General features: G+C 46.2%; 1 protein-coding gene across 1 annotated transcript in view; it reads left to right on the top strand.

Annotated features, from left to right (window-relative positions):
* ZNF292 (zinc finger protein 292) overlaps positions 1-26,380 on the top strand; it is a 325,625-nt gene that overhangs the window by 67,464 nt on the left and 231,781 nt on the right. Inside the window, exon 3 of the mRNA XM_030199115.1 lies at positions 2,895-2,973. The gene's annotated coding sequence lies outside the window, so the exon portion shown is untranslated. The remainder of the gene's footprint in view (positions 1-2,894; positions 2,974-26,380) is intronic.

Below are 26,380 nucleotides of genomic sequence, written 5' to 3'. Positions count from 1 at the left end.
GGGGGATGTGTCCCATCCTAGACCTAAGGACCCTGAACAAATTCCTAGTCTGAGAAAAGTTCAGGATGATTTCCCTGTGCACCCTTCTTCCCATGATTCAGGAAAACGATTGGCTATGCTCCCTGGACTTAAAGGATGCTTACACACACATTTCGATACTTCCATCTCACAGAAAGTATCTTCAGTTGTGGCTGGGAATACAGCACTTTCAGTACCGTGTTCTGCCCTTTGGCCTGGCGTCTGGCCCAGAGTATTTACAAAGTGTCTAGCAGTAGTCGCAGCATCACTACGCAGACTGGAAGTGCATGTGTTTCCTTATCTCGACGACTAGCTGGTGAAGAGCACCTCGGAGGAAGGTGCTCTGGAGTCCATGCAAATGACTATTCTGGTGCTAGAGTTACTGGGGTTCGTAATAAATTACTCCAAGTCCCAGCTCACTCCTGTCCAAAAATTGGAATTCATTAGAGCACTGCTGGACACAAAGACAGCTCGGGCCGATACAAGAACAGACAACCTCCTGTCCCTGGTGTCCACAGTTTGAGCGTCTCAGCAAATCACAGCTCAGCAGATGTTGAGTCTTCTGGGCCACATGGCCTCTACAGTTCATGTAACTCCCATGGCACATCTACATATGAGCTCAGCTCAGTGGACCCTAGCTTCCCAGTGGTATCACGCTGCGGTGCATCTGGAGGATGTGATCCAACTGTCCACCAATTTTTGGAATTCTCTTCAGTGGTGAACAATCCGGTCCAATTTGACCATGGGACAACCATTCCAAATTCCTCAGCCACAAAAAGTGCTGACGACGGGTGTATCCCTCCTAGGGTGGGGAGCTCATGTAGATGGGCTTCACACTCAAGGAGCCTGGTCCTTCCAGGAAACAGGTCTTCAGATCTATCTCCTGGAATTACGAGCGATCTGGAACACTGTAAAGGCTTTCAGAGATCGGCTGTCCAACCAAATCATCTTGATTCAAACAGACAATCAGGTTGCGATGTATTACACCAACAAGCAGGGAGGCACCGGATCTCACCCTCTGTGTCAGGAAGATGTTTAGATGTGACTTTGGGCATGCCGTCAGGGCATGTTTCTCCAAGCCACATATCTGGCAGGTGTAAACAGTCTAGCCGACAGGCTGAGCAAGGTAATGCTACCCCACGAGTGGTCCCTGAATATGGGCGTTGCCCGCAAGATCTTCTGAGCATGGGGTAGCCTCTCGGTGGATCTTTTTGCTACTCAGTTCAATCACAAGGTCCCTCAGTTCTGTTTCAGGTTTCAGGCCCAAGTTAGATGTCTTTCTCCTACACTGGCGAACAGGCCTTCTGTATGCGTATCCTCTCATACCTCTAGTAGGGAAGTCTTTGCTGAAACTCAAGCAAGACCGTGGAACCATGATCCGGATCACACCCTTCTGGCCGTGTCAGATTTGATTCCCTCTTCTTCTGGAGTTGTCCTCCGAGGAACCGTAGAGATTGGAGTGTTTTCCAACCCTCATCACTCAGAACGAGGGGCCCCTTCTACATCCCAACCTGTAGCTCTTATGGCCTGGCTGTTGAGACCTTAGAATTTGCCTCCTTGGGTCTTTCAGAGGGTGTCTCCCAAGTCTTGCTTGCTTCCAGGAAAAATTCCACGAAAAAGTGTTAGTCTTTTAAATGGAGGAGGTTTTGCAGTCTGGTGTGACAGCAAGGCCCTAGATCCTCTCTCTGTCCTACACAGACCCTGCTGTCATACCTTCTATACTTGTCAGAGTCTGGTCTCTAGACCAACTCCGTAAGGGTTCGCCTCGGTGCAATTAGTGCTTATCATTGGCGTGTAGAGGGTAAGCCTATCTCTGGATAGCCTTTAGTTGTTCGCTTCATGAGATGTTTGCTTTTGTCAGAGTCCCCTGTCAAATCTAATAAAGGTTTATGGACTTCTTTCTTTTAGGAAATTATCCAAACCTATTTTTAACCCTGTTAAGCTAACTGGTGAGACACCCATTTTCTGTCAACTGGTTGGGTAGCAGTGGGCCATTGGGAGGGATCAGTGATAGGATTCTGTAACAGAAAATCATTCTGGGCCTTGGTGGTGGTGTCAGCTTTCAGGTAGGAAGTTTGTGTGATTTTTCTCTTTTGAAAATTATTATAGCAATCCAGGGGATCCATATTTCATCATGTCATCTAATGATCAGCTCTGCCTTAATGTGACATCTTTAACACATTTTCTTGCCTTTGTAATTGGCATTTTCTCCTGCATATGATATGTTGAAGTAATTCTGTGTGAATACTCTTTCTATAATGAGCAAAGCAGTAGGTCAAACCACTGAAAGCCACTGAGTAGGTCTTGTCATTTTTAGTGGGTGTATTACGTTCGAGGCTTTGCTTCACTGTTAGTCATTATAAAGCAAAACAAGTAATTATATTGTACATTTATGATAGTGAAATAAAACTGATTATGGTTGCCTATAGTTTGGAGTCCAAAGAGAAGTAGAGGGTGACACAAATTACAATCAGCCGTTGGAAATGAAGTCAAAGGGTCTTTATTGAAAGCACTAGCATTACAGACCCGACACGGGCCGTGTTTTGGTGGGCACAGCCACCTGCACCAGGGGTCTGTAATACTGGTGTTTTCAATAAAGGCTCTTTGACTTCATTTTCAACGGCTGATTGTCATTTGTGTCACCCTCTACTTCTCTTCGAACTACTGACATATGGACATAGAGGTCTTTTCTCCTGTTTTTTTTTTTTTCTGATACTGCCTATAGTTTGTCCATGATATACCTTTCAAATATTTGATGCCCATTCATGGGGATAAACAACTTTTTTGACATAATAAAGGCTTTTCCTGAAAAAAATTAAAGTTACTTCAAGAAGATTTTTTTAAAAATTTACATCCCAATGGTTTATGCTTTTCAGGAGCTGTGTTGAACTTTTACTGTGTCTGCCCCAGGAGTTACCAGATAAACACTGGGAAGAATTTCAGTCCTCAGTGCAGGTACATGTGTGTTGGATTTCTCTGCGTTTTCCCTGCCCTAAATCCTTTCTGCCTTGAGATTCTGTGGTTCAGCCATATTATTTCACAGTTAAGACTTCATTGGGTGTACATTTGCTGTAGCACTATTTTCACCGTACTGCCTTTGCATTTTCTGCTGTCTTAAGTTTATTAATGCTAGTATTGAACATTACTTAATATTGGTTAATTTATGTGTGCAGGCAATACTTTGCTTGAATATGAGCCCCCCCCCCCCCCCCCCCCCCAGCAAACAAACTAAATAGTTGGTAATGTTTATTACGCAGTATTTGTAGGGAAGATTGTATGTTGAGATCAGTTAGTCTCCATCCTCAAGCAGGATTGAATCAGACACGCAAGTGAGTAGTGTCATCTGATGGCACCAGAATGGAACAGCTCTCCCAGAGCTCAAAACTAGTGTAAAGTGCTGAGTACACATCATTTTCACTATAGGCTTATCTTGTTTTATGATGCTGTTTTCATCTTGGTTAAGGTTTTGTTTTCTTATTTATATAAAAATATAAATATTTTAATATTTATTGCCCTTTATGAAGAAACTCACCCAAGGATGGTGTACATCAAATGTAAATGGGACATAAGCAATTTACAGTTAGCAATGGTAAAACCGTAATAACACTCAAACAGCGTAATGTGCAGTTAAAGGTTAAAACTTGAACATAGCAAATTAAAGGGCCTTGTTCCGATTTGTGTGTTAAGTGATCAGTGTACTGGCTTCAAAATATACCTGTAATAACCTAAGATTATCATTTCCATCATATAAAGGATTACAGTTTAAGAAACATTTCTACAGCTTTGTTCCCTTTATGCTACAAAAATTTGGAATTATTTGCCAGCTTTTGTAATTTCCCTATCTTATTATGTGCCTTTCTATAAATAACTTAAGGCAGCTCTATTTAGAAAATAAGTGCTTTCAGGTTAGATATTTATTATGTGCCTTTTATTAAGGTTTTGCAGATAACTTACTTAGAAATCTGTGTTTAGTGTAACTTGTTTCTGATTGTATTTTACTTGTCAGCTCCTAGTTTATTGAACTGGTTATATTAAATGCTATCCACTCCGAACCTAATTTAAGGTGTGAGGGGGAATATACCTTTATGGTAATGGAATGTAATAAAATGTATTCTGTCAGCTCTATACATATTAAAACACATTAAAATACTCATGTAACAGTATATATTATTAAAATCTAATAAAACATACATATAATTAGAAGGATTGTTCTTGGTTTGCCACAGGACACTGGCCCAGATAAATCTAGTTTATTTGACTCTATATTCACCTTTGGTACAACCAACACATATTATATACAGGTACTTTCTCTGTCTCTAATGAACTCGCAATCTAACTTTTTTTTTTTTGTACATGGAGCAATGGAGGGTTAAGTGACTTGCCCCAGGTTCACATTAAGCTGCAGTGAGAATCAAACCCGGTTCCCCTGGTTCTCAGCCACTTCGCTATTAGGCTTCAGGTCCTACTACTACTACTACTACTACTGCCCAACTTGAACAGAAAGAGAGCCAACTATGACACCAGCAGGTTTTGTCATTTGCTTAGGTTTAACGCGTCATTAGGCAGAGTGTTAATAGATAATAAGAAAAAAACGCTGTTTGTTTTTACTAGGGGGTGTCCTATTTAGAACTTTCTGTCTCTTATACTATCGTCTAAAAACTGCAAAGTGTGCTCTATTTTTTTCTTTGCTCTGAACCTGTGATTCTTGGGCTGGGGGCAGGGCTGCTTGAAGTAGTTCTCTGGGTTTAGAGTGGAAGTACCTAAACAGATAGATACCGGCAGGGACTAAGCTTTTTAACATATTTATAAATGACCTAGAAATGGGAGTAACTAGTGAGGTAATTAAATTCGCAGATGAGACAAAGTTATCCAGGGTCGTCTCGACGTGGGAGGAGTGTGAAAGATTACAAGAGGACCTCGTGAGACTGGGGGATTGGGCGTCCAAATGGCAGATGAAGTTCAACGTTGACAAGTGCAAAGTGATGCATGTGGGAAGGAGGAACCCGAATTACGGCTATGTCATGCAAGGTTCCGCTTTAGCAGTTACGGATTAAGAAAGGGATCTGGGAGTTGTCGTGGATAGGACATTGAAATCTTCAGCTCAGTGTGCTGCGGCAGCTAAGAAGGCAAACAGAATGTTGAGTATTATTAGAAAAGGGATGGAAAACAAGCATGAGGATGTTATAATGTCTTTATATCGCTCCATGGTGCGACTGCACCTGGAGTATTGTGTTCAGTTCTGGTCGCCTCATCTCAAAAAAGATATAAAGGCATTGGAGAAGGTGCAGAGAAGGGCGACGAAAATGATAAAAGGGATGAGACGACTACCTTATGAGGAGAGGTTAAGACGGCTAGGGCTCTTTAGCCTGGAGAAAAGGCGGCTGAGGGGTGATATGATAGAGGTCTACAAAATGAGTGGGGTAGAGTGGACAGGTGTGAAGCGTTTGTTTACACTTTCTAGCAACACTAGAACCAGGGGACACAAGATGAAATTAGAATGTGGTAGGTTTAAAACAAATCGGAGAAAGTTTTTCTTTATTCAGCGCGTGGTTAGACTCTGGAACTCATTGCCGGAGAAGGTAGTGACGGCAGCTGGCCTTGCTGAGTTTAAAGGGGGTCTGGACAGATTCCTGAAGGAAAAGTCCATTGATCGTTACTAAATTTTGGGTTTTTGCCAGGTTCTTGGGGCCTGTATTGGCCGCTATCGGAGACAGAGTGCTGGGCTTGATGGACCTTTGGTCTTTTCCCAGCGTGGCAGTACTTATGTACTTATGAGTGTGGACAGGTGTTTGAGAGCCTGGAAGGTTGTTTCTGCCAGCTCCATGAGCACTGTGAAGCCGAAGAGAGGTTCCTAAAAATGAAAAGAAAATATTCAGCATAGAAGCCTCCATACTGTGTAATTCAGCAGGTTTGCTGCCTCAGTTAACCTCCGTCCCCTCATGCAATAGCTTTACAAGTCCCGTTGTTTTGAAAGGAAAGCACCATTTCTCCGAGGACAAGCAGGCTGCTTGTTCTCACGACTGGGTAGACGTCCACGGCAGCCCCCTCCAACCGGAAAAAAAGTCTCGCGGGAGGTCCTGCACGCGGGGCACGCCCATCGCGCATGCGCGGCCGTCTTCCCACCTGTGCGCGACCTCTCCCGCTCAGTTTCTGTTTTTCCGCGCTGGAGAGAGACAGAGTTTCGTCCCTCTCCTTGTCAGCCCCGGAAAACCGTTTTCGTGGCCTTGTCCGCTATTTCCTTTTGTGTACTCGCGTTCCTTTTCCTCGTGTTACGAAAAGAAATTTGTAGAGAAGTCTCCCTTCCCGTCGAGTTTGTTTTTCCCCTTTTCTTTCGCCATCGTTGCAGCCTTGTGGCCACGCGTCCCGAGTTTCCTTTTTTTTGTGGCCCTTTTTACCGCTACCATCGACGGTTTTGACCTCGCCGACGCGATTTTTCCGTCGATGTCCTCGAAGGTCCCGAGCGGATTTAAAAAGTGTGGTTGGTGCGGCCGGCAAATCTCGCAGTCCGATACACTTGGTGCCTCCAGTGCCTCGGGCCGGAGCATAATTCCAAAGCGTGCACCTTGTGTCTCGGCTTGAGAAAGCGGACACAGGTGGTGAGGCAAGTTCTTCAAGACCGTCTTTTTGGAACTTGCGCTGGCCCGTCGACGTCACAACTTTGCCACCGAGTATGGCATCGACCCCAGGAGCACAGGTTCCTTTGGCCCGACGACCTGCCAGCGATGGGAGTGGGGAACAGCCGAGTGGGCCTCCACCCGCCTTGGCTGGTCCCGCCGCCCAGGGCAATCAGGACCGAACCCTGTCGGACCCGACCCCGAGGAGACGTGGGGACTCCACCACCTCCTCGTCCGTGCCACGGAGTGCCGATGACAGACATTGGAAAAAGCTTGCCAAGACGTAAGTGAAGATTTAAGCCTGCTATATATACTCAAGGGTTAGCAATCAAAAGACATTTACTTTATAGGGCAAGAGATAAAGGACCAGGGACAAGTATCAGAACCTAGTAAGTTGCTGGCTTATTTAGTATGGAGGTATGGGAAACCTCTGTATCCCTAAAAGTCCTGGAAAAGGAGAAGATGCTACTTAGTCATCTGTTTTGGTCAACTAGGCTCCCTGCTCCCAAGTTCAAGGGAGCAGACGGGGACAACAGATAACATCTAGCCAGAGGGTTTTGTGTACACAGCAAAGTGCCTAGGGAGCCAATACCATCTCTAAGCAGCATTCACAGTTGGCCTGCCTTTGAGTAAGTGTTTGCTGTCTTTATTTCTTTGCTTTCCGCCTTTCTTCTTCATTTCTTGCCCTACATCCGTAAGTAAAAGCTGGGTCTTCCGCAGAATTGACTGTCCAGTGGATCCAGCTTCTATTTTCTTCACCCATGTGCAGTTTTTCTCCTCTCTTCCTTTTCCCTCATCTCATCTCCTTCCTCACTCTTCCCTCCCCTCCATCCACCCATGTCCTGCAACCCTCCTCTCCCCCCTGCCCTGCCCTCCCCTCCATCCACCCATGTCCAGCGATTCTCTTCTCTTCCCCTGCCCCCCTCCAGCCACCCATACCCAGCGATTCTCCTCGCTCTCCTGCCCCCCCTCCAGCCACTCATACCCAGCGATTCTCCTCTCCCCCCTGCCCTCCCCTCCATCCACCCATATCCAGCATCCCTCCTCTCTCCTCCATCCACCCATGCCCAGCGATTCTCTTCTCTCCCCCTGCCCCCCTCCAGTCACCCATGCCCAGCGATTCACCTCCTCATGCTCCACACCCCTCAAGATTTTATAGACCTCAATCATATCCCCCCTCAGCTGTCTGTTTTCCGAGCTGAAGAGTCTCTCTTTAGCCTTTCTTCATATGGGAGCAATTCCATCCGCTCTTGTCATTTTGGTTGCTCTTCTTTGAACCTTTTCTAATTCCGCTATATCTTTTTTGAGATACAGTGAACAGAATTGAACATAATACTCAAGGTGAGGTCACACCATGGAGCGATACAGAGGCATTATGTTTCCTGTTATTTTTCATCCTACTACTACTACTATTTAACATTTCTAGAGCGCTACAAAGTGTACGCAGCGCTGTACAAACACAGAAGAAAGACAGTCCCTGCTCAAAGAGCTTACAATCTAATAGACAAAAAGTAAAGCATTTAAATTTAAAATATTTAAGCAGTCAAGCACAAGAGAACAGTCACAGAAGGACAGAAGATGTTGAAGGGTGGTCAGTGTGATTAGGTGTAACTCTGGTTGGAGTAGTGGGAGAAGGTGATAGAAGAATAGAAATGGGTGAGGTAAAGTAATGAGTGGGTTGATAGGGAGGTTATATAAGACATGTCACTCTAGGGGTGGGTGGGTAGAGGGGTAGGGTGGGTGGAAGCAGGAGAAGGTATTCTCTGCAGCCTATCTGTGAGATGGAAAATGCTCTCTGAAGCTGCTGCTATAAGTTGTTAGTTTTCTCTCCCTGAAAGAGATCCAAGCCACACCCACGAAGTTCAAACTGTCAGTGGGGAGGGTGAGGGGAGGAAATGGCAGTGCTTGATGAAAAAGAGAGCTCAGTTTGATAGGAGATATACTATAGGATGTCATTCTGAGGCCAGGCTAAGTCTAAAGCAGGAGAAGGTATTCTCTGCAGCCTATCTGTGAGATGGAAAATGCTCTCTGAAGCTGCTGCTATAAGTTGTTAGTTTTCTCTCCCTGAAAGAGATCCAAGCCACACCCACGAAGTTCAAACTGTCAGTGGGGAGGGTGAGGGGAGGAAATGGCAGTGCTTGATGAAAAAGAGAGCTCAGTTTGATAGGAGATATACTATAGGATGTCATTCTGAGGCCAGGCTAAGTCTAAAGCAGGAGAAGGTATTCTCTGCAGCCTATCTGTGAGATGGAAAATGCTCTCTGAAGCTGCTGCTATAAGTTGTTAGTTTTCTCTCCCTGAAAGAGATCCAAGCCACACCCACGAAGTTCAAACTGTCAGTGGGGAGGGTGAGGGGAGGAAATGGCAGTGCTTGATGAAAAAGAGAGCTCAGTTTGATAGGAGATATACTATAGGATGTCATTCTGAGGCCAGGCTAAGTCTAAAGCAGGAGAAGGTATTCTCTGCAGCCTATCTGTGAGATGGAAAATGCTCTCTGAAGCTGCTGCTATAAGTTGTTAGTTTTCTCTCCCTGAAAGAGATCCAAGCCACACCCACGAAGTTCAAACTGTCAGTGGGGAGGGTGAGGGGAGGAAATGGCAGTGCTTGATGAAAAGAGAGCTCAGTTTGATAGGAGATATACTATAGGTTGTCATTCTGAGGCCAGGCTAAGTCTAAAGCAGGAGAAGGTATTCTCTGCAGCCTATCTGTGAGATGGAAAATGCTCTCATCCCTCTCCTAATGATTCCTCGCATCCTGTTTACTGTTTTGGCTGCTGCCACACACTAAACAGTCTCACCATCTGCTGGTAGGAGAGCATTTACGCCACTTGTTGGGAATGGTCTGCAGAGAATAAAGGGAAAAAAATTAGGTAAGATCTAATTTCTCCATATAGATAGGTATTTTAATTTGGTTTTTCCAGAACTGGATATATCACTTTAGCCAAAAGGATCACAGCAGTGTAAATAAAATTTTAAAAAAGATAAAGAAAACAAAGTCCAAATTAAGACAGGAGAGAAAAATCAATCATACTGTACACACAGCCATGTAAGACAAAAGGGGAACAATACAACATGAACAGAAATAAATTAGTAGGAGTTCAAATTAACCTGCAGTTTGGCCCTCAAATGCAATATGAGAAAAATGAACCTTTCAACTGACTTAAAATTTTTAATACTTCCTTCAGCTTGATAGGAAAATGCAGAATCCTGAGTAGTAACTTGGTGCGCCTTGGAAGGATGAGGAATAACCATCCAAATATCCGCAAAAGAATGGAGAGGTCTCTTAGGTACGTAAGAGGAGGCCAAGGCTGCACGATAACCAGGAACCTGCTCATAATGAGCCTACTTAGCAAGAAGCAAGATTTTAAACTCAATCCGAAAATTAATTGGAAATCATCTTGTTTGTACGAATAGAGGTGAAACGTAATCTAGAATGCGAGTATTGATGAAAAGATGAGTGGCAGAATTTTGAAGAGTTTAAAGTTGCTTCAAGGATGTATTTGGTAGGCTGGCATACACTATATTGCCATAGCCTAATCTAGACATAAGTAGAGCATGAATCAAAGAATGAAGAGCAGACTCCTCTAGCAAACCTTTAAATGACTGAATCTGATATAAAGTTTAAATAACATAAACAAAAAAAGCAAACCTCCACTTAACAGCAACAAATTTTGAGATGTGAGTGAAAATCAATCAATAAACCCAAATATTTAAAGGAGTCTACAACAGTAAAGGAATTGCCCCAGCAAACGGGGAAAATAATCCAGCAGGTGGAGGTTTTAGAGACATTTATTGGTTATCTCAACCAACCTGCTATCTCGTCTTCAAGTCTGTGTAAAGATCTTAATTTGGGTGAGTTGGCATCTAATCTGGCAATCAAGTCATCTGCATAGCTATGTAAACTAGATCTTGAATTAAGGATGCCATAGGACTGAGAAGAACATTGAAAAGTACAGGAGATAATGAAGACCCCTGAGGAACCCTGCAAACTAAAGGAACCTTTTCTGAGAATATAGTATCTTTAAAGACTACATACGATCGACCAGACAAAAAAGATCTAAACCGTTTCAGTACACTATCTGAAATGCCACAAGCTTCTTAACGAGTAAGTAAAATCTCATGGTCAACAAAGCCCAAGGAAACAGCTAGAACAATCTGGCCATTATCAAGTATTGCATGAACTTCGCTCAGCAAAGATGCCAGAACAAGTTTCTGTACTAAACTGATTCCTAAAACTACTTACTACTACTACTTATCATTTCTATAGTGCTACTAGACGTATGCAGCGCTGTACACTTGAACATGAGGAGACAGTCCCTGCTCACAGAGCTTACAATCTAATTAGGACAGACAAACAGGACAAACAAGAGATAAGGGAATATTAAAGTGAGGATATTATACTTTTTGTTTAGAAAGTCAACAAGCTAACTTAATCTTCTCAGTAAGTTTAGATACAAAGCAAAGAATAGAGATAGACTGATAGCTTGCAGGATTACTTAGAGTCAAGAGAAGAACCTTCAGAATTGGAGTAAACATAGCATGTTTCCAAACCGAAGGAGCAATGCCTGAATTCATGATCTAGGGAAGAGAAAGACTTAAAAATAGAAGAAAAACTTATATTCTCTGAGGAGAAGCAGGCTTGTACAGTGGGGGAAATAAGTATTTGATCCCTTGCTGATTTTGTAAGTTTGCCCACTGACAAAGACATGAGCAGCCCATAATTGAAGGGTAGGTTATTGGTAACAGTGAGAGATAGCACATCACAAATTAAATCCGGAAAATCACATTGTGGAAAGTATATGAATTTATTTGCATTCTGCAGAGGGAAATAAGTATTTGATCCCCCACCAACCAGTAAGAGATCTGGCCCCTACAGACCAGGTAGATGCTCCAAATCAACTCGTTACCTGCATGACAGACAGCTGTCGGCAATGGTCACCTGTATGAAAGACACCTGTCCACAGACTCAGTGAATCAGTCAGACTCTAACCTCTACAAAATGGCCAAGAGCAAGGAGCTGTCTAAGGATGTCAGGGACAAGATCATACACCTGCACAAGGCTGGAATGGGCTACAAAACCATCAGTAAGACGCTGGGCGAGAAGGAGACAACTGTTGGTGCCATAGTAAGAAAATGGAAGAAGTACAAAATGACTGTCAATCGACAAAGATCTGGGGCTCCACGCAAAATCTCACCTCGTGGGGTATCCTTGATCATGAGGAAGGTTAGAAATCAGCCTACAACTACAAGGGGGGAACTTGTCAATGATCTCAAGGCAGCTGGGACCACTGTCACCACGAAAACCATTGGTAACACATTACGACATAACGGATTGCAATCCTGCAGTGCCCGCAAGGTCCCCCTGCTCCGGAAGGCACATGTGACGGCCCGTCTGAAGTTTGCCAGTGAACACCTGGATGATGCCGAGAGTGATTGGGAGAAGGTGCTGTGGTCAGATGAGACAAAAATTGAGCTCTTTGGCATGAACTCAACTCGCCGTGTTTGGAGGAAGAGAAATGCTGCCTATGACCCAAAGAACACCGTCCCCACTGTCAAGCATGGAGGTGGAAATGTTATGTTTTGGGGGTGTTTCTCTGCTAAGGGCACAGGACTACTTCACCGCATCAATGGGAGAATGGATGGGGCCATGTACCGTACAATTCTGAGTGACAACCTCCTTCCCTCCGCCAGGGCCTTAAAAATGGGTCGTGGCTGGGTCTTCCAGCACGACAATGACCCAAAACATACAGCCAAGGCAACAAAGGAGTGGCTCAGGAAGAAGCACATTAGGGTCATGGAGTGGCCTAGCCAGTCACCAGACCTTAATCCCATTGAAAACTTATGGAGGGAGCTGAAGCTGCGAGTTGCCAAGCGACAGCCCAGAACTCTTAATGATTTAGAGATGATCTGCAAAGAGGAGTGGACCAAAATTCCTCCTGACATGTGTGCAAACCTCATCATCAACTACAGAAGACGTCTGACCGCTGTGCTTGCCAACAAGGGTTTTGCCACCAAGTATTAGGTCTTGTTTGCCAGAGGGATCAAATACTTATTTCCCTCTGCAGAATGCAAATAAATTCATATACTTTCCACAATGTGATTTTCCGGATTTAATTTGTGATGTGCTATCTCTCACTGTTACCAATAACCTACCCTTCAATTATGGGCTGCTCATGTCTTTGTCAGTGGGCAAACTTACAAAATCAGCAAGGGATCAAATACTTATTTCCCCCACTGTATATTCTCACAAGTTGGTGACACCGATCTGCGTCGCCCGGTCTGGCTTTTGCCATAGATCTTTGTGTGTGAGGCCTTCCCGTGCGAATGTGGTCTCATCAGTTCTGTCTCCTCCCCCCCCCCCCCCCCCCCCCCACGTACGGAGAAGGTGCGTTTTCTTTGTTTGGGTTTTTTGTACTGTCCTTACCCATTTTTTTTGAGATCTGTTAGTTCCTATATGTATTTTTTTTGCTTCTCTTGTGGCTTTTTCTTGGGTCTCACAAACCCATCCTTTATTTTTTTTTTCTTTAGTTTTATTTTGCCAAATTTGTTTTGTTTAAGATTTCTTTAATTTCCATTGTCTTAGGGCTGTTTTTAGGCCCTGACTTCGGTCGGGTTTTTCCCTTTCTTTTTCTCCGTGCCTTTTTCAGACACTGTCGACAAAGTTTTTCCATCCATGTCCATGAAGATTCCCAGTGGTGTACTTGGTGCATTCGGACTATCTCGGGAAAGGACACCCATTCATGGTGTCTGCAGTGTCAAGGGCCCGTCCATAGACCTGCAGGATTCCCGAGAGGCTCAATGAGAGAGGATTTTTCGAGCCAAGTTCGGTTCCTCAACGTCAGTGTCGGTATCGGGAGCATCAGTAGTCATGGCTGCTTCTAGACCCTTAGACACTGGTAGCAATGAGGTGTCGAGTGGGACGCCATCTGTCTCAAAGCCTCCTGCTGTGCAGGCCCCTTAAGACTGTCCATCATCGAGCCCAACCAGGAGGCGACGTTGGCATCGTCCTCGTCAGCACCAAGGAGCCTTTGTGACATGCTTCAGGTGAAGGCCAAGAAACATAGTCGTGCATCATCATCGGTCACCTTCGACACATGGTACCGGGAGTTCCAGTGCTTTGAAGGATTCGGCACCCGAGAAGCATTGGCACGGTTAGAATCGCTCTCCCTTCATTCAGGAGGTGCCAATGAGCCTCTCTCTAAGCAGCTGAGATCATGTTCCTGCGTTGACCCCAGCAGTTCTTCAACCTGCCCCTCTACCGGCCCCCCAGCTTTTTTCAGCCCTCAATGACATCCAGGCCTTGCTTCCAGAGTTGCTGGATGGCCTCATGCAGTGGTGTGAATCGGTATCGACGGTGCTTGTGCCTGCAGTACCTCCCATTGCAGCCCCACCTGGCTGCGGTCCATCCTCCGATGCCAGCGCCACTTGCGGCCATGGTGTCGACTGCCACCCAAGTTGGTACCCCCTCAACTTCGGTGGAAGAAGCTTCGCCAGTGTTGAGACGGGAGCCGACTTCTTGACGCCACTCTTGAGGACACAATTCCTTGCAATCGAGGTAGGTTCGGTCTCAGCAATCCATTTAGGGAGATACTGTCTGACACCAAAGAGCAGCACGGGATTCTGAGGAGGATGCCAGATAACTTCTTAGATGAGTCTTATGGGATCCCCTCTGAACCCTCCCTTCCACCTGAAAGGAAATGGTCTCTGCCGGAGAGCCTTTCATTTCCATCTTTTGTTCAGAAAAAGTGGCCGATTCCATTCCATTTGGAAGTGGAGGATGAGCCGAGAGCCAAGATGCTCCCCTCTTCATGAGGTACTCGGGAAAGTCCTAGTCAGGAACAGGGAGTCCCCTCTGTCAGCCACTGTTGTTCCCAGGAAGATTGAGACCCAGTATCGGCTCTACAGTTAACCATGGTGGTAGAGTCCTCCCTCAAAAGAGCCAGGAGTACTAGGGGCTGTGCCTCGGTGCCCCCAGGCAGAGAAGCTAGAACCCTGGATTCTTTTCGGAGGAAGATGTTCTAGGCTTCAATGCTCACCTCCTGTATACAATCCTACTAGCATTTCACGAGCGTCTACTTGCGAAACTCAGTGTGTTGGTGAGGGGGGGGTTGAGATATGTCCCATTCTAGATTTAAGGGTCCTGAACAAATTTTTAGTTCGACAAAAATTCAGGATGTTTTCCCTGGGCACCCTTATCCCAGTGAACAGAAAAATGTTTGGCTATGCTCTTTGAACGTAAAGGATGCATATTCTCGTATTCTGTACTTACAGTCCTCTGGAAGTATCTTCGATTTCAGCCGGAAACACATCATTTTCAGTATCATTTGTTGCCTTTTGGCCTTGCATCAGCTCCCAAGGTCTTCACTAAGTGTCTAATGATAGTTGCTACCGCTACGCAGACTGGGGCTCATGCTCCACAAAGCTCTCTTTTTTACTATGGGAAAAGCCAGACTGAGCGACGCGGATAGGCGTCACCCACTTGTGAGAATATGAAGCCTGCTGTTCTCGGAGAATACCTGCTACAGATAAGTATCTTCGCTTCGCCTGCAAATCTGAAAGCTATCGAAGTGGTGTATGTTCAGGTACAGTTGGTGTTTTTCTTTCCCTGGAGGGCTCAGAATCTGCGTTTGTTCTGAGGAAGTGAATGGTTGTGACTTACCCAGGATCACAAAGAGCAGCAGCAGGATTTGAAACGGGCTCCCCTGGTTCTCAGCCAGCTGCTCTAACATGGAAGGAGTTTTTGTTTCCCCCCCCCCCCCCTCCAACCAGTGATGTAAAAAAAAAAAAAAAAAAAAAAAATCAGCAAAAAAACAAAACCCTTCCACGAAATTTCATATGTCTCAAAATGGAAGAGCTGCTCCATTTGTTTACACAAGGCCAGGCTCTCTTTCTTTGTCTATCAAATACCAAACTCCAGTTCCTATACTAAGTAGGACCCTAGATGTCCCCTGTCAAAATTTATCTCATTGCTCTTTAACTTGTTATGCTCCGAGAGATCAGTTTCAGCCTTGCCAGTTTTCCGTTCTATCTAGATTCATTAGGAGGCCTCCATGTTAAAAACATCCAGTCCTGAAGTTTTCAGCCCCTCCGGACATGAGCTTTGTCCTTCCTTCTCTTAAGAAACTACCATTTGATGGGCTCCTCATTGCTGATGAACCCAACATGGAAAGTATTATTTTTAAGAGCAGTCATCTCTGCTAGAAGATTCAGTGGGCTTTCGGGCCTTATTCACAATTTCATCATAATAAGGTAGTCTTTTGAACACACCCAACGTTCAAAGCAAAGGTAGCTACCCAATTCCACAAGAATGAAGAAAATAGTATTGCCTTCCTTTTAATCTAAACCTCATAAGCAGCAAGACCTGCCATTCTCTGTCACTGTAAATGGACTCTTGCTTATTACCCAAAAACAGGATTAATCAGAAAATTTACACAGCTTTTTGTCTCATTTCATCTGCTCAGATTTGGCAGTTCTGTGGCAAAGCATACATTAGCTACCATATATACTCAGTTATTACTTAATGTTGTGTATAAGTCGAGGGCAGTTTTGGGACGGAAAATGGCCCAAAATGCTGTGACCTGTGTATCAGTTGAGGTTTGGTCCCACATTGCATTCTCTCTCTCTCTCCCTATAGCTTCACAGATTTCAACAGGGTCAGAACAGACTTTATGCTCATCTTCGGTATCGGACAAGACATCTCTCAGAGCAGTCCGAAACTGAGCCTGCCTCGACGACAAGGAACGACGTCCTCGATGGCGGTGCTGAGAAGTCGACGCCCGCCTGGTCTCCGGTGAAACTTCCTCCACCGACGTCGAAGGGGAGTCAACCTGGGTGGCAGCCAACACCGATGCCGCAGGCGGCACCGAGGTCGGGGACCTCACCACAGGCGAAGGGCCAGATACCGCTGCAGCAGACGGTACGGAAGGCGCAAGCACCTCCGACACCGAAGCAGACTGGTGCAGTAACCCGTCCAGATGCTCCGGAAGCAGGGCCCTGATGCACCCGTCGAGAGCCGCCGTTGGACAAGGCTGCGGGGTCAGTAAAGGGGGGGAAAAAAACCCATCAGAATTTCACTCACCAACTCTTTCCACACGTCTCGGCTAAAGTTCCTCTTTGGCCTGATATGGCTCAAGCTCTAGGTTCAATCAAATTTCTTTTAGTCCAGTAATTGTCATGTACGCTTCCCTGCAGGCATGCCCTCCTCCTCAGTATACATGTTCAGCACAAACTTTCAACCAGTCAGAATGATCACAGATCACAGATTTTAAACAATCACTACTGTTTATTTTTATCAGTCCCCAGTCTCACTTTCACGTCTCCAAACCTCTTGTCTTTAATTTCAACACTACAAATTCACCTTAAACGAATTGAGTTCTTCTCACACCAAGGACATATATAGCACTTGTTATATCCTCTCAAGCAACTTCACTGCAGCCAGAGTCTAGCGTGCTGTGGCACTGATGAGAAGTGACCCATAGATAAGACTACTCTGCTTTATTGATAGGATTTTGAAATCAAAATTTCTCAACTTATAGATGAGAATATACGGTAATTGGCTGTGATGTCCTGTATTCAGATCTGTTATGATCAGGTTAATATTCTCTTAACCAGGAGCGTCAAGCCTCATCAAATCAGACCCACTACTGCTATTGTAGCTCTCAAAATCATTTCACTAAATAGGATGAAGTAGCTGCTTTGTTGATACTTATTCCTTATTTCCACTTCACACAACTGTCTGGACCAGTATTGAATAATCTCTCTGATTTCCAATTCTCACATTTAGTTTACTGTATTTGCTTTAACACCTAACCATCAGTAATTGTCAAAGCAGTCTACCTATGCAAATAAAATTCAACAATGCAAAACTATTATTCCTTATCAGCAGCGGATGAATCCATTAACTGATGGGTTGTATCCGCCTACCAGCAGGTGGAGATAGAGAACACTGAAAAACCATAGTGCCCTCTTAGATGGCTAGCTCCATCTGCCTTCAGTATTTCTCTATCTCCCAGCAGGTGCAAGCTTCAGAATCAGGTCCGTCTGCTCCTGCGGATGCCTCGCCCACGAGCTTGGGACTTTGTCCAGCTGTTGGGGGTCAATGACGGCCACTTTGAAGGTAGTGCCATGGGCAAGAGCGCACTTGAGACCACTGCAGATTGCCTTGCTTCAGCGTTGGTCTCCAATGTCCCAGGATTATCAATGCAGACTAACGTGGCTCCCTGCAGCCCGGCTCAGTATGGAGTGGTGGCTCTCTGACAGCATGCTGCGGCGAGGAATGCCACTGGCGCTTCCCTCTTGGTGCCTGGTGATAACCGATGCCAGCCTGGTCGGCTGGGGAGCACATTGCCAGGGAAGCTATGCCCAGGGTCTGTGGACACCTGCGGAAACGGGGTGGTCCATCAATCGCTTGGAACTGAGAGCGATATTCCAGGCTCTTCTGGCCTTTCACAAGACTCTGGAGGGGCTGGCTGTCAGAGTTTTGTTGGACAACACGACAGCGGTGGCCTACATAAATTGCCAGGGCGGCACGCAGGGCAGAGCGCTGGCCGCGGAGGCCGCTCAGATTTGCCACTGGGCCGAGCTACACCTGCAGCTTCTTTCTGCAGCGCATATTGCAGGTCAGAGCAACATTCAAGCCGATTTCCTAAGCAGGCATCAAATCAACCCAGCGGAGTGGGAACTGGCACACGAAGTGTTTCTTCAGCTCTGTGCCAAATGGGGAATGCCCGTAGCGGATCTAATGGCGTCAAGCGCCAATGCCAAAGTCCCATGCTTTTTCAGCAGGCGGAGAGATCCTCGCTCAGCAGGGTTGGATGCTCTGGCTCAACCCTGGCCCTCGGGCCCTCCTGTATGTGTTCCCTCCTTGGCCCTTGATTGGGCGAGTCCTCCTGCGAATTCGGCTACATTGAGGAGTGGTGATTCTCATTGCCCTGGATTGGCCCAGGCGTCCGTGGTACGCGGACCTCCAGCGGATGCTGGTGGAGGCCCCTTTTCCTTTGCCTCTGGTGCCGAACCTGTTGATGCAGGGACCGGTGACCATGGAGGATCCCTGCTGCTTTGGTCTTATGGCATGGCTCTTGAGAGGGCGCAATTGAGAGACAAGGGCTATTCTAACAGTCATCTTCACTCTCTTGCAGGCCCACAAGCTTATGCTAGGATCTGGTGCCAGTTTGAGGCGTGGTGTGTTTCAAAGGCGATCACATCCACGCGGGCTACAGTCTCGCCAATACTGGACTTTTTGCAGGATGGTTTACAAAAAGGCTTGGCCTACAATTCCCTGCGAGTGCAAGTGGCAGCATTGGCATGCTTTCGAGGGAAGGTCTCTGGCTGTTCCCTGGCCGCTCTTCCGGACGTTGCCCGATTTCTAAGAGGGGCTCTCCAGCTCCGCCCACCAGTGCGGCTGCCGTGTCCGGCTTGGAACCTGGGGCTGGTGTTCAAGGCGCTCCAGTGTTCGCCCTTCGAGCCGCTGAGGCGAGCTTCAGAGAAGGATGTGACTCTAAAGACAGTCTTTTTGGTGGCCATGACCTCGGCAAGACGCATGTCTGAGCTCCAGGCGCTGTCCTGTCGAGACCCCTTTCTGCAATTCTCAGAGTCTGGAGTAATGGTACGTACGGTGCCTTCCTTCCTGCCTAAGGTAGTTTCAGTGTTTCACCTGAACCAGCCCATTTATCTGCCCTCCTTCTCTAGAGAGGAGTTTCCGGAATCTTTTGGATGTCCGCAGGGCTCTGTTGCAATATCTGAAGATGTCAAATGTCTTCAGGACTTCTGATCTCCTTTTTGTGTTGTCATCAGGTCCCTGAAGAGGGTCTCCAGCGTCTAAGGCCACTATAGCCCGTTGGCTCAAGGAAGTCATTTTTTCTGCGTATCTGCTGTCAGGGCCGCCTCCGCCTGACGCGTTCAAGGCACATTCCACGCAGCGATTTCTTCCTCATGGGCTGAAACGGGAGCACTCTCCAAGAGATCTGTAGTGCGGCTACTTGGGCATCTAAGCTCTCTTTTGTCCGGCATTACAGGTTGGATGTTGCAGTGAAGGGGGACGCGCATTTTGGAGCGCAAGTTCTGGCTCGCGGAGTTGCATGTTCCCGCCCTAACTAGGGAGTGCTTTTGTACATCCCATCAGTTAATGGATTCATCTGCTGCTGATGACAAAGAAGGGAAAATTAGGTTCTTACCTTGGTAATTTTCTTTCCTTTAGTCACAGCAGATGAATCCATGATCCCTCCCTGTCTGACTTTGTTTTTTGTTCAGTTCTCTCATGCAGATATGTTCCCTCATCGGGAGGAGTTGCAAAACAGTTTTCAGGATTTCTATATAATGTTCTATTACAGGAGGTTGAGATCGTCCCTCCTTTGTATGGTTATTGCTCCTGTTCTGGGGCGTTCGTTCGCTGTGAGGAAAGTTCATGTTATTCTACTTTGAGGATTCACTCTGCTTTGGAAGTTTCAAATACTGAAGGCAGATGGAGCTAGTCATCCAAGAGGGCACTATGGTTTTTCAGTGTTCTCTATCTCCATCTGCTGGTAGGTGGATACAAACCATCAGTTAATGGATTCATCTGCTGTGACTAAAGGAAAGAAAATTACCAAAGTAAGAGCTTAATTTTCCCTTAAAAAAAAACCAACCCCCTCTCAAAAGACTCAATTATAACCAGAATGAAAAGGAAAGGCAAGTAATGGAGAGACTGAACAGGAGTGTTATGGGAGGTTCAGATTGGGGTGGTCACATTACTCTGGTATTTTGCAAAAGGCTTTGCTGAACGTGGAGTGTTCTGTAAAATATGCTGGCAATATATGTTTCCATTCTCCAAGGACAAGCAGGCTTATGTATTCTCACAAGTGAGTGACGCCGATCCGCGTCACCTGGTCTGGGACTTATAAAAAGTATAAGTAGGTCTTTGGAGCACGTGATGTGCTCCACTACGCATGCCTTCCTGCCCACCATGCAAACACGGTCTTTTCAGTTCTTTTTCTACCGCGGTAAGGAGAGGGTGTGGTTTTTTGCCATCTCAAGTCCTAAAGAGCTTTTTCATGCCTTTCGGTAATTTTTTTCGTCTAAAATTGTGTTCCCAGTTGTGGGACCCACCCCCCCCCCCAACCCTTTTTTTGTCTTTCCCTGATTTTTATTTAGTTGATTTTGCCGTTTTTAATTTTCCTTTATTTTTTGTCATCGTTCAGCTGCTTTTAGGCCTTGACTTCGGCCGGGAATTTTTCCCTTTCGTTTTTTGCCTTGCCTTGCCTAGCACCTTTTTCAGGCACATAGTAACATAGTAGATGACGGCAGAAAAAGACCTGCATGGTCCATCCAGTCTGCCCAACAAGATAAACTCATGTGTATACCTTACCTTGATTTGTACTTGCCTTTTTCAGGGCACAGACTGTACAAGTCTGCCCAGCAGTATTTCCCACCTCCCAACCACCAGTCCCGCCTCCCATCACTGGCTCTGGCACGGACCTTATAAGTCTGCCCTCCACTATCCTCGCCTCCCAACCACCAACCTCTCTTCCCCCACCTGCTCCGCCACCCAATTTCGGCTAAGCTTCTGAGGATCCATTCCTGCTGCACAGGATTCCTTTATGCACATCCCACGCATGTTTGAATTCCGTTACCGTTTTCATCTCCACCACCTCCCGCGGGAGGGCATTCCAAGCATCCACCACCCTCTCCGTGAAGAAATACTTCCTGACATCTTTTTTGAGTCTGCCCCCCTTCAATCTCATTTCATGTTCTCTCGTTCTACCGCCTTCCCGTCTCCGGAAAAGATTTTTTTGCAGATTAATACCTTTCAAGTATTTGAACGTTTGTATCATATCACCCCTGTTCCTCCTATCCTCCAGGGTATACATGTTCAGGTCAGCAAGTCTCTGCTCATACGTCTTGGAATGCAAATCCCATACCATTCTCGTAGCTTTTCTTTGCACCGCTTCCATTTTTTTAACATCCTTCGCAAGGTACGGCCTCCAAAACTGAACACAATACTCCAGGTGGGGCCTCACCAAGAACTTGTACAGGGGCATCAACACTTCCTTTCTTCTGCTGATCACACCTCTCTCTACCATCGCTTAGTTTAATTTAGCTGAAGAAGTTTTGGCATCCATGTCTATGAAGGTTTCCAGTGGCTGTAAGTGCTGTAGTTGATGCGATTTCTGGGAAATATACCATTCTTGGTATCTACATTATCTTGGGCCAGACCATAGCCCCACTAGTTATGCATGAAGACGAGGACCCAGATTTTCAGAGAAGACTTTTGGAGGCAAGTCCGGTTCCTCGGCTTCGAGATCAGAGGCATCGGCATTAACTTTGAGTGTCGCACCAGCATTGGGAGCGTTGGTAAGCATGACTGCTACTAGACCCTTAAACAATGGGATCAGTGAAGCATCGAGTGGGTCTCCACCTGCCTCAGGGCCTCCTGTGCAGGGCCCCCAGGATCGTCCATCATCTGACTTGACCCTGAGATAACCTGTGGATTCGACATCGTCCTCTGCACCGAAGAGCCTTGGTGACATGCTTCGGGTGAAAGCCAAAAAGCTTCGTCATCAGATACCCTCGACACACATGGTGCCGGGAGATCCAGGGCGTTGAAGAATTTGACACTCAAGCGTCTGTGCCGGGAGGATCGCTCCCCCTACATACAGGAGCTGCAACCTGTGCCTGAGTCTGCACCCCAGCCTTTCCATGCAGGGCCGGTCTTAGCAAGTGCGGGGCCCTGTGCAGACCAATTTGTTGGGGCCCCATCCTAGCCCTAGCCCCAGCTCCACCCCATTGATAAGATTATTCAATTTTTAGAAAATTTTTTATTTATGAAATTTCAAATAAAGACAAATGAAGCTAAACTTGTACAGAAAAACTGATTGCAATAAGCACAATGCTATCATGAACCCCCCCCCCCCCCCCGAAATTATTCAGTTCAAGTCCACTACAATTAGTAGTTCTAATTCTCATAACCCCGGGGGGAGTCAGAGGTGCGGACACACAATCTGTCCACTGTGGCCTAGTGGTTAGGGTGGTGGACTTTGGTCCTGGGGAACTGAGGAACTGAGTTTGATTCCCGACACAGGCAGCTCCTTGTGACTCTGGGCAAGTCACTTAACCCTCCATTGCCTACCGCATTGAGCCTGCCATGAGTGGGAAAGTGCGGGGTACAAATGTAACAAAAAAATAAAAAAAATATACACAAACTTGTGCAAAAACACACTCATAACCTTACCAAACCATAACAGCACTAATTCCAAGGATAGGACGAGCTACAACCTTAATGCACATTTCCAAAAGCTGATATATTCCAATTAATAAATTCTGAATAAAATACTTTTTTCTACCTTTGTTGTCTGATCATTTAGTTTTTCTATTCGCTTTGGTACCAGTGTCTTCTGTTTTATGCAGTATCTTCTTTCCATTTGATTATTTTTTCTCTCACCATGTCCACCATCGTCCTGTGTCCTTATGTGTCCTGTCTACCATCTGTAGCCCTGTCCCTATCCTTTCTCCAGTTTCAGCATCTGCCTTCAAAGTGTTCCGATCCAGCCCTTAAATTCAGCAATTTTCCCTCCATCCATATCCAGCATTTCTCCTCACTCCCTCCATCCATGTGCATCTCCTTCCTTTGTCTTTCCTTACTGCCGTTCCTTCCCAGCATTTCTCCTCTCTCCCCTGCCCCTTCCCTCCATGTCCAGCAATTTCTCCTCTCTCCCTGGGCCCTGCCCTCCCATCCATGTCCAGCAATTTCTCCTCTCTCCCTGGGCCCTGTCCTCCCATCCATGTCCATCCTTGTCCATCGATGCTCCTCTCTCCCCTTCCCTCCTCCATCCATCCATATCCAGCAATTCTCCTCTCTCCCCTGCCCCCTCCCCTCCATGTCCAGCAATTTCTCCTCTCTCCCTGGGCCCTGCCCTCCCATCCTTGTCCATCGATGCTCCTCTCTCCCCTTCCCTCCTCCTCCATCCATCCATATCCAGCAATTCTCCTCCCTCCCTCCCATGTCCAACAGTTTCTCCCTGGGACCTGCCCTCCCATCCTTGTCCATCGATGCTCCTCTCTTCCCTTCCCACCTCCATCCGTCCATATCCAGCAATTCTCCTCCCTCCCTTCCATGTCCAACAGTTTCTCCTCTCTCCCTGGGCCCTGCCCTCCCATCCATGTCCACCGATGCTCCTCTTTCCCCTGCCCCCCCTCGATCTATCCATATCCAGCAATTACTACTACTACTTATCATTTCTTTAGCGCTACTAGACATACGCAGCGCTGTACACTTGAACATGAAGAGACAGTCCCTGCTCGACAGAGCTTACAATCTAATTAGGACAGACAAACAGGACAAACAAGAGATAAGGGAATATTAAAGTGAGGATGATAAAATAAGGGTTCTGAACAAGTGAACAAGGGTTAGGAGTTAAAAGCAGCATCAAAAAGGTGGGCTTTTAGCTTAGATTTGAAGACGGTCAGAGATGGAGCTTGACATACCGGCTCAGGAAGTCTATTCCAGGCATATGGTGCAGCAAGATAAAAGGAACAGAGTCTGGAGTTAGCAGTGGAGGAGAAAGTTGCAAATAAGAGAGATTTACCCAGTGAACGGAGTTCCTGGGGAGGAATGTAGGGAGAGATGAGAGTGGAGAGGTACTGAGGAGCTGCAGAGTGAATGCACTTATAGGTCAATAAGAAGCGTTTGAACTGTATGCGGAAACGGATAGGAAGCCAGTGAAGTGACTTGAGGAGAGGGCTAATATGAGCATAACAACCCTGGCGGAATATTAGTCGTGCAGTAGAATTTTGAACAGATTGAGGAGGAGAGAAATGACTAAGTGGGAGACCTGTGAAAAGCAAGTTGCAATAGTCTAAGTGAGAGGTGATAAGAGCATGGATGAGGGTTCTGGTAGTGTGCTCAGAAAGGAAAGGGCGAATTTTGCTGATATTATAGAGAAAGAAATGACAGGTTTTAGCCGTCTGTTGAATATGTGCAGAGAAGGAGAGGGAGGAGTCGAAGATGACCCCAAGGTTACGAGCTGATGAGACAGGAAGGATGAGAGTGTTATTCACAAAAATAGAGAATGGGGGAGGAGGAGAGGTTGGTTTAGGGGGAAAGATAAGAAGCTCAGTCTTGGTCATATTTAGTTTCAGATGGCGCTGCCTGTCTGACATCCAGGCAGCAATGTCAGACAGGCAGGCTGATAGTTTGGCCCGGATTTCAGCTGAGATGTCTGGTGTGGAGAGGTAGATCTGGGAGTCATCAGCGTAAAGGTGATACTGAAAACCATGGGATGAGATCAGAGTACCAAGGGAAGAAGTATAGATGGAGAAGAGAAGAGGTCCCAGGACAGATCCCTGAGGTACACCAACTGACAGTGGGATAGAAGTAGAAGAGAATCCACTAGAGTATACACTAAAAGTACGCTGGGAGAGATAAGAAGAAAATCAGGAAAGAACAGAGCCCTGAAATCCAAGTGAGGACAGCGTATCAAGGAGTAGGCTGTGATCAACAGTGTCAAAAGCAGCAGATAGATCGAGAAGGATGAGGATAGAATAGAGACCTTTGGATCTGGCTAGGAACAGATCATTGGAGACCTTAGCAAGCGTTGTTTCAGTAGAATGAAGGGGGTGAAAGCCAGATTGAAGTGGATCAAGAATAGCTTGTGATGAAAGGAAGTCAAGGCAACGGCGGTGAGCAGCACGTTCAAGTATCTTGAATAGGAAAGGGAGGAGGGAGATGGGGCGATATTTGAAAGGACAGGTAGGGTCCAATGAAGGTTTTTAAGGAGTGGTGTGACTACTGCATGTTTGAAGGCATCAGGAACAGTCGCAGTGGACAGTGAAAGATTGAGGATATGACAGATAAATGGGATGACAGTAGGAGAGATAGTGTTAAGTAGATGGGTGGGAAAAGGATCAGAGGAACAGGTAGTTAGTTTTGAGGAGAAAAGATGTGTAGTTTCCTCTTCAGTGATTTGAGAAAAGGAAGAAAAGGAGGCAGGGGTTGGAGGGTTGAGAGATTGGACTAAGGGAAGGAGAGGTGGAGGTGACCTGGTTGAGAAGTCAAGTTTAATCTTGTGAACCTTATCATGAAAGAACTCAGCCAGAGTCTGGGGGGAAAGTGAAGGGGGAGGGGGTTGGAGGTGAAGGCACTTTGAGGAGAGAGTTCAGTGTGGCCAAGAGTCGACGAGGGTTTGAGCCAAGAGAATTTGTCAACTGGATGTAATAGTCCTATTTGGCAAGTAAAAGAGCAGACTGGAAGGAGGTCAGCAAGAATTTGAAATGTATGAAGTCAGCATGGGCACGGGATTTCAGCCAAAGGCATTCGGCAGAGCGGGCACAGGAATGTAGGTAGCGGATTCTAGAGGTCAGCCAAGGTTGGGGTTTGGTACGTTTTACAGAACGGGGAATGAGAGGAGCGAGAGTATCCAGAGGAGAGAATAGTATTATAGGAGAGAGAGCCTCATTGACAGACTTGGATAACATAGTGGTAGAGAAAAGATTTGAAACCTTGGAGGACAGAGTAGAAGGGTCAATAGCCTGAAGATTCCTAAATGTATTGGTTAAGATTGGATGGGACTGGGGAGGAGGGTGTTTAAGTGTGAAAGTTATCAGATGATGGTCAGAGAGGGGAACAGCTGAGGCACAGAAACTGGAGAGTGAGCAGTTTGAGAAGAGGATAAGATCAAGACAGTGGCCGTTCTGGTGAGTGGAGGCAGTGGAGCACAGTTGAAGATTGAAAGAGGATGTTAAAGCAAGAAACTGCGAAGCATAAGAGTCAGAGGGATC

Source organism: Microcaecilia unicolor, chromosome 3 (genome assembly GCF_901765095.1).
Source record: "Microcaecilia unicolor chromosome 3, aMicUni1.1, whole genome shotgun sequence".
NCBI lineage: Eukaryota > Metazoa > Chordata > Amphibia > Gymnophiona > Siphonopidae > Microcaecilia > Microcaecilia unicolor.
This window is presented reverse-complemented; position numbering and strand designations above follow the sequence as displayed.